The sequence below is a fragment of the Lactuca serriola genome, chromosome 4, assembly GCF_051521515.1.
Source record: "Lactuca serriola cultivar US96UC23 chromosome 4, Lser_US96UC23_V15, whole genome shotgun sequence".
Taxonomy (NCBI): domain Eukaryota; kingdom Viridiplantae; phylum Streptophyta; class Magnoliopsida; order Asterales; family Asteraceae; genus Lactuca; species Lactuca serriola.
In genome coordinates, this window is record NC_136411.1 from 139,994,582 (window position 1) to 140,009,841 (window position 15,260).

Sequence of the window (15,260 nt, forward strand, 5' to 3'; positions counted from 1 at the left end):
GTCGTGAGAATTATAGTCTAACGTCGTGATCTTGGTGTTATCCTTGTCTGGCAAGGAAACTGGCTTCCATGTGTTTATCTTCTAGAATATTGTCCCTCACGTTGTGATCATTGGTGCCTCATGACGTGATGCTAGAATCTTTTTTTTTAAGCTTCACTCCTCCAAAGTTCCAATGTTTGTGATTTCTGGTCCTTATTCTTCAAGAGTGTCCTATTTGGATGCAAAATATAAATTAATTCAATAAGTATCACATATCTTTGCAATTTAACAAAATATTACTTAAAATGTATTAAAATATTGCCTAAATATATGTATAAATATGGAAAAATCAAAATTACTCAACACTTATCTTTTGCTTGCCCCTAAGCAAAACTAATTTTTTAAGTTAAACTTTCATCACCAACATCACGTAAGACAATTCATTTTGAACTCAACCATTATACCAAGATCTCAATGCGCATATTTGCGTCTATATTTCCTAAAAACTTCCCAATCCAAAATACTCACAATCCTTATGAACCTTCACCCTTCAGTTTATACGACATTTCTTTACATTTATTTTTGCCTCCACATCCATCCTCAGAAATCTTTCTTTACCTCAAGGTATTTTTAATTAAGCTACCCAAACATACATAATATCTAGAAAGAATTACAACTTTGATACCACAATGAAGCTCTTTGAATTCATCTCTTCTTTGATAATTTCTCTTTGATTTCTTCAAATTCAACATCTTCTTGTTTGATTTTTGGTATCTTCAACTTTTTGATTCTTCAAAAATTTTGATCTTTTGATCTTCATACTTTGATAGCTCCAAAATTCTTACAACTTTTTTTTTTCAATTTCTCTCTTTTTTTTTAAAATTTTTTAATTTTTTAATTTTATATAGCTCACTTTTTTTTTCCGCTCAAATCCTACATGATTAAGCAAGGGAGCTTAACTTCAACCTTTATATGTTAGAGGAATTAGTCTAAGTGCAAGGACTATATAAGCTCTAATGGATATATTTTAGGTACACGTTGCAAAACTTATTAGATCATATAAACTACCAAATCACCTTTCATATCTCATGAATTTTCACAAGGACTAGGAAGCCACAAATACACTATAACATATGTTACCTCAAGTAAACATTTGAGCTCGCGTTGGATCGTCCCATACAATACTAGCAACTTAAGTTCTTAATTATTACTGGATTTAATTTTTAGATGATTATTTCAAATCTAGTAGAAAATTTTAAAATTTCTAGCAATTTTTAATTTAAATTCCTTTTTCGACCCATACCCCACACTTATTTTGTACAATGCCCTCATTGTATGCATAAAAATATAAAAACATTAAAAAGGAGAGAAAGGAACAGACTCCCCTGGGGTAGTAGTAGCAAGATCGAATTCTTAAACGTGTGTGGAAAGATTGAAAATCTTGAATACGTAACTGGAACTTGACTTCATTGGTACTCATGAATGTGCCGGAAAGATGTGAATCAGAAACTTGCATCTTCAAAAAGTGTGGTGCATAAAATCTTCAAAATAAAGCATCTCAATGTAGGAAAGCATCCGCCACATTGTAAGGTTGAAAGAAGAGAAGTGTAGCACAATATTTTATCACTCACGATGTTAGCAGTAAGGTCACAACATGAGATTGGTTCAAATCGTATTGTAAATCGTGATGATTTATAACTCACGACGTGAGAGGTTAATTCTCACAACGTGAGAACTGGGTACTTGGCAGACTGCCTTCTTTCAACAAGCATTCTTCATATGTGATCTTCATTGTCTTCTTAACTAATTAAGACTCTTTTTAAGACCCATTTTCATGAAATTCTTTCTTCTCCCATACGGATGTCACCCCACACTAATAAAAAAAATTATGGGCTTTGATTCTTTTCTTTAATGCACACGACTTCTCTCGCTCTTTTTTTTCTTTTGCTCTATCGATACTTAAATAGTTCTGCAACCAAAACAAACCATTGGTGGAAAATAGAAAACAAACATTACATATTCGGTTACTTGTTTAAAACCTATGAAACACAAAATTAAACACACCAAAATAACTTAGAAAAGAACATTACTAAAAATAAAAAGGATAAATTTCATTAATTATCTCCATCATCTCTCGTCCCACTTGGTCCGACTCCATCCCCCTATTGCGAACAATGCTCCTCCCATGTCAGAATATAAGCATAATGAGGTGGCATGGTGGGTGGTCTCTCGATGTGAAAGTGCGAAAATAAAACATCCATGACTTCGTTATGATAATTCACACCGCCGCAAAGATTATCCAAATATGTACCAACCCGAATTTGAAATGGGTCGGTTGGTACTCCACCCTCAAATTGTTGAGGTTGTTGTTGTGGGTCTCTTTCTCCTCGTGCTCTCGTATTTCTTCACACCCTTGGCCCCGACTGCTCCACGAGACGCTCTAATGGTTCTTCTTCCTCTTCTGGGGGTATGGCATATCCCCCACCCACATTGACCACAACACGCATAAGACCCAAAAATTGAGTCGTTAGTTCAGAATCCTTGAAGCGTGTCAAATTTCGAACAAAAGTTGGACTCAAAATTCCACACGAGCATGCGATTCGTGTAACCAAATGGCATCCTGTGATTAGACTACCAGCCGTAGAATTTACCTCCTTCGTGCCCAAGAACCTTGCCAACATATAAGGGAGATCACAAAATATTTCCGGTGTGATGAAGCTCCAAAGGTAGAAAAGATTTTGGGATGGCACTTTGTCACCGTGGTGCTTGTGCTTGATGGGGATTGTGATCAAATGATGCAAACATCTATGAACGGGTGATTGAATATACCTTTCGCGAGAATCTCGAGGACTATATTCATGTTTTGAAACAGTCCTCCAAAATTGCACATCAATCATCCCGACAGTGAAATCTCGAACACAATCCTGTAAAAATAAAATGAAATTTGGCGATTGTGTTTCAGATTAAGTGTATAATCCCATTCTCCAAGAAAACTCAAGTAAGTTTCACTCTCAATAGACACCTCCCAGCCGAAATGAAAGAGCCTAGCCGAATGTTGGGTTAGTTGTCCATTCTTCAAAATTAACTATAACAAAGAACTCCACGAACAATTCTATATAAACTGGCTCTTGAATTGAGAATAGATTGTGCCACCCATTACATTGGAAACTAAACCCATTTCCTACATATTTCTTTTGCCAAAATCTTTCCAATTCCGCCACCATTCCAACCCCACTAAGCCAAGATTAGTCAACAACGGGTGCTAGAGCGAATTCCCTATGGTATAGCCAACCCAATTTGTTCGAGTAGTTGTTCAACGTACACCGTGAAATGTTTTTTGGGAACCGATAAAGTGGGTGTAGGATATGGACATCATCAGGTTCTTGCTCTTGGAGAAATGCATGTCTTGGTCCCATGTTACTTGTAATTTTTTTTGAAAGAGCCAAAGCTCAACAAACTTTATTAAAAAGAATAAAAGAATACAAAACAATCAAACCAACATCAAAATACAAATCCTATCAATCTCCAACCTATCCATAACCAACTACCTAACCATTTTTAACCAAAAAATAAAACCCAAAGCTATCCCTAAAACCAATACCAACCTTAAGCCTAGTCCAAAGACTTATTAGAGGTGGGAAAAAAGGTAACTTCAACCCCTTGCAACTCCAAAAGTACAAAAGACCATCAAAACCAATGCAAGGGTTATGGCCCTTAGAAAAAACCCACAGTCCAAAGGACTAGACTTAAGAACCAACACATACAAATCAAACCCCCCAACTAAAACAAAATTATAATAACCTCCAATAAACACCCAAACAACCCTATGAATAAAATAAAGACAAATAAACTCTGTCCAATACCATCTTCTTTTGAAACTATTCATAATCTAGAACCAGCTTCAAGTTAACATATCCTCCATCAGATCCTGCCAAAATCTACTAACCAAGCTCTCCAACAACTGGAACTGGAACCTGCACAACACCATAAAAAATCCAAAACCAACAGCCCAAAGGAACAACCTCCTACTGAATTCAGAAAGTTTCATACTAGACATGGCATCAACCACATGTCTAAGAATTACTACTTGAATATTCTCAAAAAAGATCATATCCAACCAACAATCCCTTAAGGTACAAGCAACTATAATTGAAAGTAAGCTTTCAATTAAGAGGCAAATTCCGTTAATTCCTTTAGCCAAACAATTGTTAACCATTTTCCTCCTCCAAATTCCACTCCAAACCCTCCAATACCCCAAAATGTGACAACCCGAAGTTGTTCCATCGCCGTAACCCGTTCCGTCCGTAAAACTCGTTTTTAGCGAACTATTCCGATTATGTTTTTGGATTAGGTCATTTAATTTAAGACTTTTATATTGACCTCCTAAGTATCCAAACACGTTATAAACACATGAAAACACCCCAAACTAGTAATTAGAAAAATTTTAGTTTCGATAAAATCGGGTTACGACAACTTAATCGGGTAAGGCCAAAAGCCTCGTCTAACGTCAGTATCGGGTAAAATTCCACCGTGTCCCAAACCCGAACCATATATAAAGATGAATAAGCCTCATTTGAAGCCTTTCCACTCTCTCTTTACTCTCTCTCTTCCAATCCAAGCTCTAGGTCCAAAATCATCAAATCCAAGCCCCAAATCACCAAGGTAACAATCCTAGCTCCTAGTATAACGTCTTTATCCTTTAATTTCATGTTCAAACCATGATTTAGGGCCGTTATAATGTGTTTACAGCCCTGGAACACTCATGGGCCGTGAACACACATAAGTTGGGTTTTGGAGCCAAAAAACCCTCCCAAATCACTCATGGAGCTTAGAAATGACTTAAGGACTTAATGGATTGGACTTGGAACACCTTGAACTCAACATTTAGGGAGTAAACATGAGTTTACTGCCCAAGAACATGATTGGGCCGTAAACTCCATATCATGGGCAGTAAACACATTTTTAGGTGTTAAGATGCCACTTAAACACCTCATAAGCCTTGGATTAAAGTCTAGAAGAAACCACAATCGATTTAGGGGCCTTAAACATGATGAAAACTACCCCCATAGGAGCTTACGACCGTAAACCCCCCAAGGATAGGTTCCTGGGCCATAAACTCCTATACCTTAGTCAAATGATACCCTAAATCCATTCCATGGCTTGTAAAATTAGTTTGAATCACATGTGATTGATCTAAGGCCACGAAAACATATAAAGAAAGGGTACTTAGGAGCTTACGGCCGTAAACTCCTAGTTTACAGCCGTAAACTCCCTTTGATGGTTCCTTTTGTGGTTTAATTCCTTCCTATACCTTAGATTAAATCCTAGCAACATTTCCCTAGTGTTATTTGACCCTTAAGCACCATAAAACCCATCAACCATGAGTTCACGACCCTGAACTCATGTGGACTTGGTCTTTGTAACACCGTAAATTTCAAAACCATTTTTCGCAATTTATAAAAGACATAATTTATTTATTATTCATAAAAACATCATTGTTTGAAATTCAAGTTCATAGCATATAACAATCCCAAGATCTCATAGCATAAAAATCCCGTGTGTGTACTGATCAGGCCGGCGCCTTCCCGCGATCCTCGCTAGTACCTGAAACAAATAACACCAAACACTGTAAGCACAAAACTTAGTGAGTTCACCAAAATACCATATATATAACACATATTAGCCACTCGAGGCTATAACCCTTTGGGTCCGTGCACCCAACTTTATGAACCCTCAGGCTCTATCTCTGTGAACCTTCCGGTTCTAACTCTGTAGCATGCACAACATAAATCACATAGAATAACGCAGTGCAACACATAACACATATATAGCATACAACACTGTATCACATAACTTTAATTACCTACTCAAGGTAAAGTATAGTAAGAAGACTCACCTCGCGTATCTCGGTAACTCGTAAATCCCGGAAATCACTAGTGCTCGATCTCCCGAGCTATAGTCCTCCTATAACACAAGTATATCTCTAATTAACACTATCCCAACTATGGTTGACTAATTCTACCAAGTCAACACCGGTCAACTCTTGTCAATGGTCAACGGTCAACCCAACTCGCCGAGTCTGGCGTGGACTCGCCGAGTCCCTACGGGGACCAAATTCCTCTGAATCCCTTCCGACTCACCGAGTCACTCACCCAACTCGGTTACTTAACCCCTGGTTCGAAAACACGGAACAACTCGCTCCAACTCGTCGAGTCTGCCTATGGACTCGACGAGTGCATTCCATGCACAACCCTAAATGACCTTCTGAGGTCAGATCTGTTCCACTAACTCATAGATCCAGTCTTTCCAAGCTTATTTATCACGTAAAGTTTATGTCTTGGCGCTCATATCACACCTATTGACTCATAAATGGTGTTTTAACCTCAAATACAATGATCCCAAACCAAAACCTCCATAGACTCATATAAAGCTTGGACAAAGAGGCACTCTGGACCTCCATGGGTCCAGATCCAGAACCTAACTCGCTAAGGGACCATGGGAACACTAGATCTAGTCACATAAGGGCTCAATAAGCCCTAACTCAACATGAACATCACCACAACAGAAAAATGGTTCGAAAATAGTACCTCAAACATGATGTTCTGGACCTCAGATCTTCAGGAAGTTAACCCTCTTGCTTCCTCTTGGCTATAACTTCCTTTCTCTTGCTAGACAACACCTCCAAGGTCGACAATGGCTCATTTTCTTACTCCAAACGCTCAAGCTCACTAGGGTTTCGCTCTGGGGGCTGGTGAGCACAAATGACGGCCATAAGGCCCTTTAAATAGGCCCCAAACCCGAGAAATTAGGGTTTCATTAAACAACACTGACTCGCCGAGTGCACCAATGCGACTCGTCGAGTCCGGTCATTAATCCGGGTGAGAAATCGCGTCTCTACTCGGCGAGTCTACGCACCAACTCGCCGAGTTCTTCCACAATACTCGAAATAAAATGAATAAATATAATACCTGAAATTCTGGATGTTACAATTCTCCCCCACTTGAATCAGACTTCGCCCTCGAAGTCTCATCCCTGAAATAGCTCCGGATGCTGCTCACGCATCTCCCGCTCTGGCTCCCAAGTCAACTCGGATCCTTTCCGGTGTTGCCACTGAACCTGCACCAGAGGCACCTACTTGTTTCTCAGAAGCTTGATCTTCCGATCCACAATCACAATTGGTCTCTCCGCGTAGTTCAGTCTCGCATCCACCTGAATGTCCTCTAACGGCACTACCGCCGACTCGTCGGCTATACACTTCCTCAACTGAGACACTTGGAAGGTATTATGAATTCGCTCTAACTCCGTAGGTAGCTCCAGGCAATACGCTACCCCGCCCACCCTCGCGATTACTCTGAACGACCCAATATACCGGGGCCCTAGCTTGCCCCTCTTCCTGAATCGAATCACTTCTTTCCAAGGAGATACCTTCAGGAGAACATAATCAATGACTTGGAACTCAAGCTCGGATCGTCGCCTATCCCCATAACTCTTCTGGCGGCTCTGAGCGGTCAACAATCTCTGCCTGACCCGCTGTATCTGCTCTGTCGTCTGAAGCACAATCTCCATGCTACTCATCACTCGTTGCCCTACCTCTCCTCAACAAATGGGAGTCCGACACCTCCTCCCATACAACAACTCAAAAAGGCAGCATACCAATGCTCGAATGATGGCTGTTATTGTAGGAGAACTCTGCTAAGGGAAAATACATGTCCCAACTTCCGCCAAAATCCATACGCATGCTCGGAGCATGTCCTCGAGCGTCTGAATTGTCCGCTCGCTCTAACCGTCAGTCTGTGGGTGGTATGCGGTACTAAAATGCAGCCTCGTACCCAACTCCTCATGGAATTTCTTCCAAAATCTGAAAGTGAAACGCACATCCCGATCTGATACGATCGAGATTGGCACCCCATGCCGCGATACCACCTCTCTCACATAGACCTCTGCTAACTTTTCTGCTGAAGAACTCTCACTAATGGCGAGAAAGTGAGCACTCTTTGTCAGACGGTATACTATCACCCAAATCGCATCGACGCCCCTCGCCGTTCTCGGCAATTTGGTGATAAAATCCATGGATATCTGCTCCCATTTCCACTATGGGATTTCCAGTGGTTGCAACTTACCATGCGGTCTCTGATGTTCGGACTTAACCCTACGACAGGTTAAGCACCTCTTGATGTGTGTAAAACCAACTAGTTTTAATCCTACTCAAATAATCAATCCATGTTCACAAAATTGTCTACCCTAACAGAAGAATATGTTTTTATCTCATGATTGCAGTAAACATAAAATCAAAAACGAAATCAAAGTATGTAAACATGATTTAAATCAAAAAGTTACTAAGAATAAACCAAAATTGTCTTGATTCTCTTCACAATTGAATGTAGGGTTGATTCTTCAGTTCCTCACGACCTAGCAACACTTCCAATCGTTTCTCAGCCTCCTAGGGTTTCTCTCCATGCTAGGGTATCGATCTAAAAGTACCTTTATATAGATTTTCACAAAACAGAGGCTACTCGGCGAGTCCAGTGACCTACTCGCCGAGTACATCACTTAAAACCCGTGTACGGCAAGTCAGCGCGTCCAGAATCACGAAAGTTCGATACAACTCGCCGAGTAGTCGACCCTACTCTCCGAGTACGTTTCGAATCAGAATTTTCTCAAAACACGAAAGTCGTCCGAAATTGTGTATACTTTTCAGAACATTTTGAATCTCGTCAATCGGAGTTACAGTTCATGAGATATGGCCAAAACACTGACGAGGGGTCAAGCTGTCCAGCAACATCCTTCTTTCTTCAAAATCCAAGATCCAAGCTTCCAATCGCTAGTTCCGCTTCCTTTTCCATCCGAGCATGTAATTATTGCTGAAAAATGAAATTATAAACTAATTAAGCACCTTTTGTTCATTAAATGAGATAAAATCAACATAAAGTATTAAGATATTGCATGAATTTTATAACTAGATATGCTCATATCACCTCTCAACAAACCACGCCACATCTTTCTTCATACAGGGCCACCAATACTCTCTCTTAAGATCCAAAAACATCTTAGTGGCCCCAGGATGGATCGAGAATCTCGATCTATGCGCCTCCTCCATCAAGATGGTACGCGTTCCTCCAACAAACGGTACCCAAATCTGACCCTGGAAGGTCATAAGCCCTCTGCTATCGGTTACGAACTTTGACACCTGACCGATAACTCGCTCTCTCTTACGGTTCTCCGGTCTTACAGCCTCAGCCTGAGCCCCTCTGATGGTGTCCAACACCGGAGTCATCACCGTCAATCTCATACAAATATCCCGAATCGGGGCGTTCTCTGCCCTACGACTCAGGGCGTCGGCTACCACATTAGCCTTGCCCGGGTGGTAAAGGATCTCACAATCATAATCCTTTACTACATCCAACCATCTTCTCTGACGCATGTTTAGGTTTTGCTGATCCATCAAATACTTCAAACTCTTGTGGTCCGTGTGTATCGTACACTGAACCCCATACAAGTAATGGCGCCAAATCTTGAGGGCAAATACCAAACCCCCAACTCTAGATCGTGGGTGGGATACCTTGCCTCGTGAGGCTTCAGATGCCTTGATGCGTACGCGATCACATGCCCTCTCTGCATCAACACCGCACCCAACCCAGATATCGATGCGTCACAATACACCACGAAGTCCTCCATTCCCTCTGGAAGAGCCAACACCGGGGCTTCGCACAATCTCTGGCGAAGAGTCTCAAATGAGGCCTGCTGCTCTGGGCCCCAGCTGAACACCACACCCTTCCGGGTCAACCTGGTGAGAGGAACAACAATCTTGGAGAAATCCTTGATGAACCTCCGATAATAGCCGGCCAACCCTAGAAAACTCCTGATCTCGGAAGGAGATTTCGGCACCTCCCAGCTCAACACTACCTCGATCTTGGTCGGATTGACCAAGATCCCTTTTGGTTAACGAGGTGACCAAGGAATTGCACCTCTCGCAACCAAAAATCGCACTTGGAGAATTTGGCATAAAGCCTCTCCGATCTCAGCACACTGAGGATTTCTTGCAAGTGCTCCTCATGCTGCTCCCTGGATCTCGAATACACCAAAATGTCGTCAATGAACACAATCACTGATCGATCCAGCATCGGTCTACATACCCTGTTCATGAGATCCATGAACGCTGCAGGTGCATTGGTGAGCCCGAATGGCATCACCACGAACTCGTAATGCCCATAACGAGTCCTGAACACGGTCTTCTGGATATCCTCCTCACGCACCCTCATCTGATGATATCTAGATCTCAGATCAATCTTGGAAAACCAAGATGCTCCCTGCAGCTGATCGAACAAATCATCGATCCTTGGCAAAGGATAACGGTTCTTGACCGTTAGCTTGTTCAGCTCTCGATAATCTATGCACATTCGGTGCAAACCATTCTTTTCTTCACAAAAAGGATCGGTACTCCCCACGACGAGCTGCTCGGCCGAATAAACCCCTTCCCCAGCAGCTCCTGAAGCTACGAGGATAACTCCTGCATCTCTGGAGGTGCAAGGCGATAGGGCGCCTTGGCAATAGGAGCTGCCCCCGGAATCAAATCAATGCGAAACTCAACCTGCCTCTTGGGAGGCACACCTGGTAACTCCTCGGGGAAGACATCCGGGAACTCCCGCACTATCGGAACCTCCTCAACCGTACTCGGTCTCTCTGCAGCATCTTTCGTATCCACCACATATGCTACAAAACCACTACAACCCTGCTGTAGGCTCTGTCTCGCGCTAGCAGCCGAACAAAACACTGAATCGGGACGGGTACCCTCGCCGTACACCGTAAGACCTCCCCCACTTGGGTCTCGTATAGTCACCAACTGCCGCTCGCAATCGATAACGGCTCCAAATCTGCTCAACCAATCCATGCCTACGATGACACAGACGTCCCCCATCGCAATCGGGACCAAATCAATAGGAAACTCTACACAGAAGATCTCGAGCACACACCCTCGAATCACCTCTGTGGCATACACTGCTCTCTCGTCGGCGATGGAGACTCTCAGAGGTCGACTCAACGCCTCCCGACTAATACTGATGTGCTGACTAAAAGCCAACGATACAAAAGATCGACTCGCACCCGAGTCAAATAACACCAAAGCAGGTACAGAACTCACAAGAAAAGTACCTACGCATATCATAAAATAAGCACAAAATCTCAAACATTAAAATAAATACATGAAAGAATACATACCATCCACGACATCGGGCGCTGCACGGAGCTCCTACGCAGTCAACTGGAAGGCTCTCCCTCGAGCCTTCGGCGTCTCGGTCTTCACCGGCCGACTATCCGAAGCTCTAATCGCAGCAGGGGCAGTCCCCTGAGAAGCTCCCTGTGCTGACCCTCGCAGTAGCGGACACTCGGCCTTCCGATGTCCGGTCTGGTTGCAGTGGAAACACACTACAAACCCATTGGGGCAGTCCTTGGCCATATGCCCCTCCTTGTCACACTTGTAGCAAGATCCAGCTCTACAAACTCCATCATGACCCTTGCCGCACTTTCCACAAGTGCGGCCCTTCTGGCTACCTGCTCTGGGATCAGCGGGCTTGGCCCGCTTGGCTGCCGGCTGGGACTGTGCCGGTCGCCGATCCCTCCTCTGAGACTCCGCCTCCTCCCTAGCCTGAGTCTCTAGCTCGATCTCCCTTTTCCGGGAATTTGCGTGAAGCTCGGCTAATGTCCGGTACGAGGAGTTCGCCACGAACTCCCAAATATCTCTCCTCAAAATACTCAAATAACGGCTCATACGTGCCTGCTCAATAGACACGTGCTCAGGGCAGAACATCGCTCTCTCATGAAACATCCTGGTAATAACCGTAACAGACTCCGTACCCTGCTTGAGGGTCAAAAACTACTGTGCCAACCGATCCCGTTCCACCGGGGGAATGTACTCATCACGAAACATGGTGGTGAACCTCTCCCAGGTCACCGCAGCAGGCTCTGCTGGAGAATAGTGTGCTGTCGTGAACTTCCACTAATCCTTCGCCCCCAGGCGAAGCTGGTTCAGCACAAACCGAACCCTCAAGTGCTCCGGGCACGAGCATGTATAGAAACACCCCTCAATGTCAGATACCCATCTCATCGCTGCAATCGGATCCTGTGTCCCATCAAACTCTGGTGGCTTTGTGTTGCTGAACTCCCTGAACAACAACGAGTCACCCCCTTGCGGCCTAGCAGCAGCAATGGATGCGGTGGCCGTTGCAACAGCAGCCTCAGAAAGAGCGGCATAACACTCGTCAAAAGTCTCAATCAGCGTGGTCTTGATAGACCCGAACATCTCTGGTATCTCTGCCCTGATGGCCGCAGCCACCTCCTCATGGATGATCCGGCGGATCTCCTCATCACTGGTCTCGCTGCTCTCTGGCGCATGACGTGTCCTCACCATGATCTACCTCTGAAAAACAACATACGATATATTAGAAACTCACTCGAGCATACTCGTACTCGATAACTCGTCCCTCCTTGATTCCCGACATCCCGAAGATTCTTACTTGAACTGTACACCGTTCCGGTGTTTTCAGTAGTACGGGCCCAATACTACCTTCCACACCGCGTCAGTATACAACCCAAGTCCTCCTCCTAGGATCCCAAGTCCCAAGTACTCTATTATGCAAAATCCTTTCTCTAACAGATCTCTCCTAAGCTCCTCGCTGCTACCTACTCACTCTCAAGCATCTCATAGCAGCTCACCACTCCCTAGGCTAAGGCATCACAAATCAGGCCACTCTAGTCCTAATAGGAGTACCTAGCCCACTCTAGCACAAGAATACATCATATCAATATCATAAGCATATAACATAAAGGTATCTTGGGAAATCACCGTTCAGGCGCTGACTGATCGTACACACGACTCTGCTCTGCGTTTTCCAAAAATCTTTTACTCTTTTTGAAAATATTTCTCAAATCCTCAGTTTGAGTTCAAATACGCCCGAAGGTGTACTCGAATCCCTCAAACCAAGGCTCTGATACCAACTTGTAACAACGTAAATTTCAAAACCATTTTTCGCAATTTATAAAAGACAAAATTCATTTATTATTCATAAAAACATCATTGTTTGAAATTCAAGTTCATAGCATATAACAATCCCAAGATCTCATAGCATAAAAATCCCGTGTGTGTACTGATCAGGCCGGCGCCTTCCCGCGATCCTCGCTAGTACCTGAAACAAATAACACCAAACACTGTAAGCACAAAACTTAGTGAGTTCACCAAAATACCATATATATAACACATATTAGCCAATCGAGGCTATAACCCTTTGGGTCCGTGCACCCAAATCTATGAACCCTCAGGCTCTATCTCTGTGAACCTTCCGGTTCTAACTCTGTAGCATGCACAACATAAATCACATAGAATAACGCAGTGCAACACATAACACATATATAACATACAACACTGTATCACATAACTTTAATTACCTACTCAAGGTAAAGTATAGTAAGAAGACTCACCTCGCGTATCTCGGTAACTCGTAAATCCCGGAAATCACTAGTGCTCGATCTCCCGAGCTATAGTCCTCCTATAACACAAGTATATCTCTAATTAACACTATCCCAACTATGGTTGACTAATTCTACCAAGTCAACACCGGTCAACTCTTGTCAATGGTCAACGGTCAACCCAACTCGCCGAGTCTGGCGTGGACTCGCCGAGTCCCTACGGGGACCAAATTCCTCTGAATCCCTTCCGACTCACCGAGTCACTCACCCAACTCGGTTACTTAACCCCTGGTTCGAAAACACGGAACAACTCGCTCCAACTCGTCGAGTCTGCCTATGGACTCGACGAGTGCATTCCATGCACAACCCTAAATGACCTTCTGAGGTTAGATTTGGTCCACTAACTCATAGATCCAGTCTTTCCAAGCTTATTTATCACGTAAAGTTTATGTCTTGGCGCTCATATCACACCTATTGACTCATAAATGGTGTTTTAACCTCAAATACAATGATCCCAAACCAAAACCTCCATAGACTCATATAAAGCTTGGACAAAGAGGCACTCTGGACCTCCATGGGTCCAGATCCAGAACCTAACTCGCTAAGGGACCATGGGAACACTAGATCTAGTCACATAAGGGCTCAATAAGCCCTAACTCAACATGAACATCACCACAACAGAAAAATGGTTCGAAAATAGTACCTCAAACATGATGTTCTGGACCTCAGATCTTCAGGAAGTTAACCCTCTTGCTTCCTCTTGGCTATAACTTCCTTTCCCTTGCTAGACAACACCTCCAAGGTCGACAATGGCTCCTTCTCTCACTCCAAACGCTCAAGCTCACTAGGGTTTCGCTCTGGGGGCTGGTGAGCACAAATGAAGACCATAAGGCCCTTTAAATAGGCCCCAAACCCGAGAAATTAGGGTTTCATTAAACAGCACTGACTCGCCGAGTGCACCAATGCGACTCGTCGAGTCCGGTCATTAATCCGGGTGAGAAATCGCGTCTCTACTCGGCGAGTCTACACACCAACTCGCCGAGTTCTTCCACAATACTCGAAATAAAATGAATAAATATAATACCTGAAATTCTAGATGTTACAGTCTTAGGGCCGAAAACTCCATAAGGAGTTTACTCTTGAAGAGTAAACTCATTATCTATGCCCTATACGTTCGTAGATGTCACCCGGGTCACTCCGAACACTTGATTTGAAGTGTTTTCGTGTCTTGGAGTGTATAATCGTATATGATTAGTGATTTAAAGTCTAATTAGATACATTTGTGTATCATTTAATATTACATAGGAACCTCGCATGTTTTCAAGCCTCGATCCGACGTTTAGCATCCTAGCCAACACATTCCTCGTCCGGTGAGTTCATACCCCTACACCTTTTTCTGCGTTTTTCAATGTTTTCAGGGGGGAATACAAGCAAAAGTACAAGGATAGCTTGTACTAAAACTTATTATTTCATTTGAAATGTTTCATATTCCACATGCTTTTAACAATCAAAACCGTATTAACCAACTGTTTGACTTGCAGAATTAGTTTTCAAATCTTACTATATATTGTTATAATATATGTTTCTTACGTGATTTTCCACTTTATTACTGTTAAAAGCATTAGTTTAGTACATTTGTTTTTGTCCTCGGTAACACTCCACAGAGATACGCGAGTGGAGGACCGCCCTTTGTAATTATAATTTAAAATAGGATTTTCCGCATTATTACTTGTAAATATGTTAATCTTAATAATTGGAGACACGTCCTCCGTAACACTCCACAGAGATACGCGAGTGGAGGACCGCCCCCGTAACCAGAATCT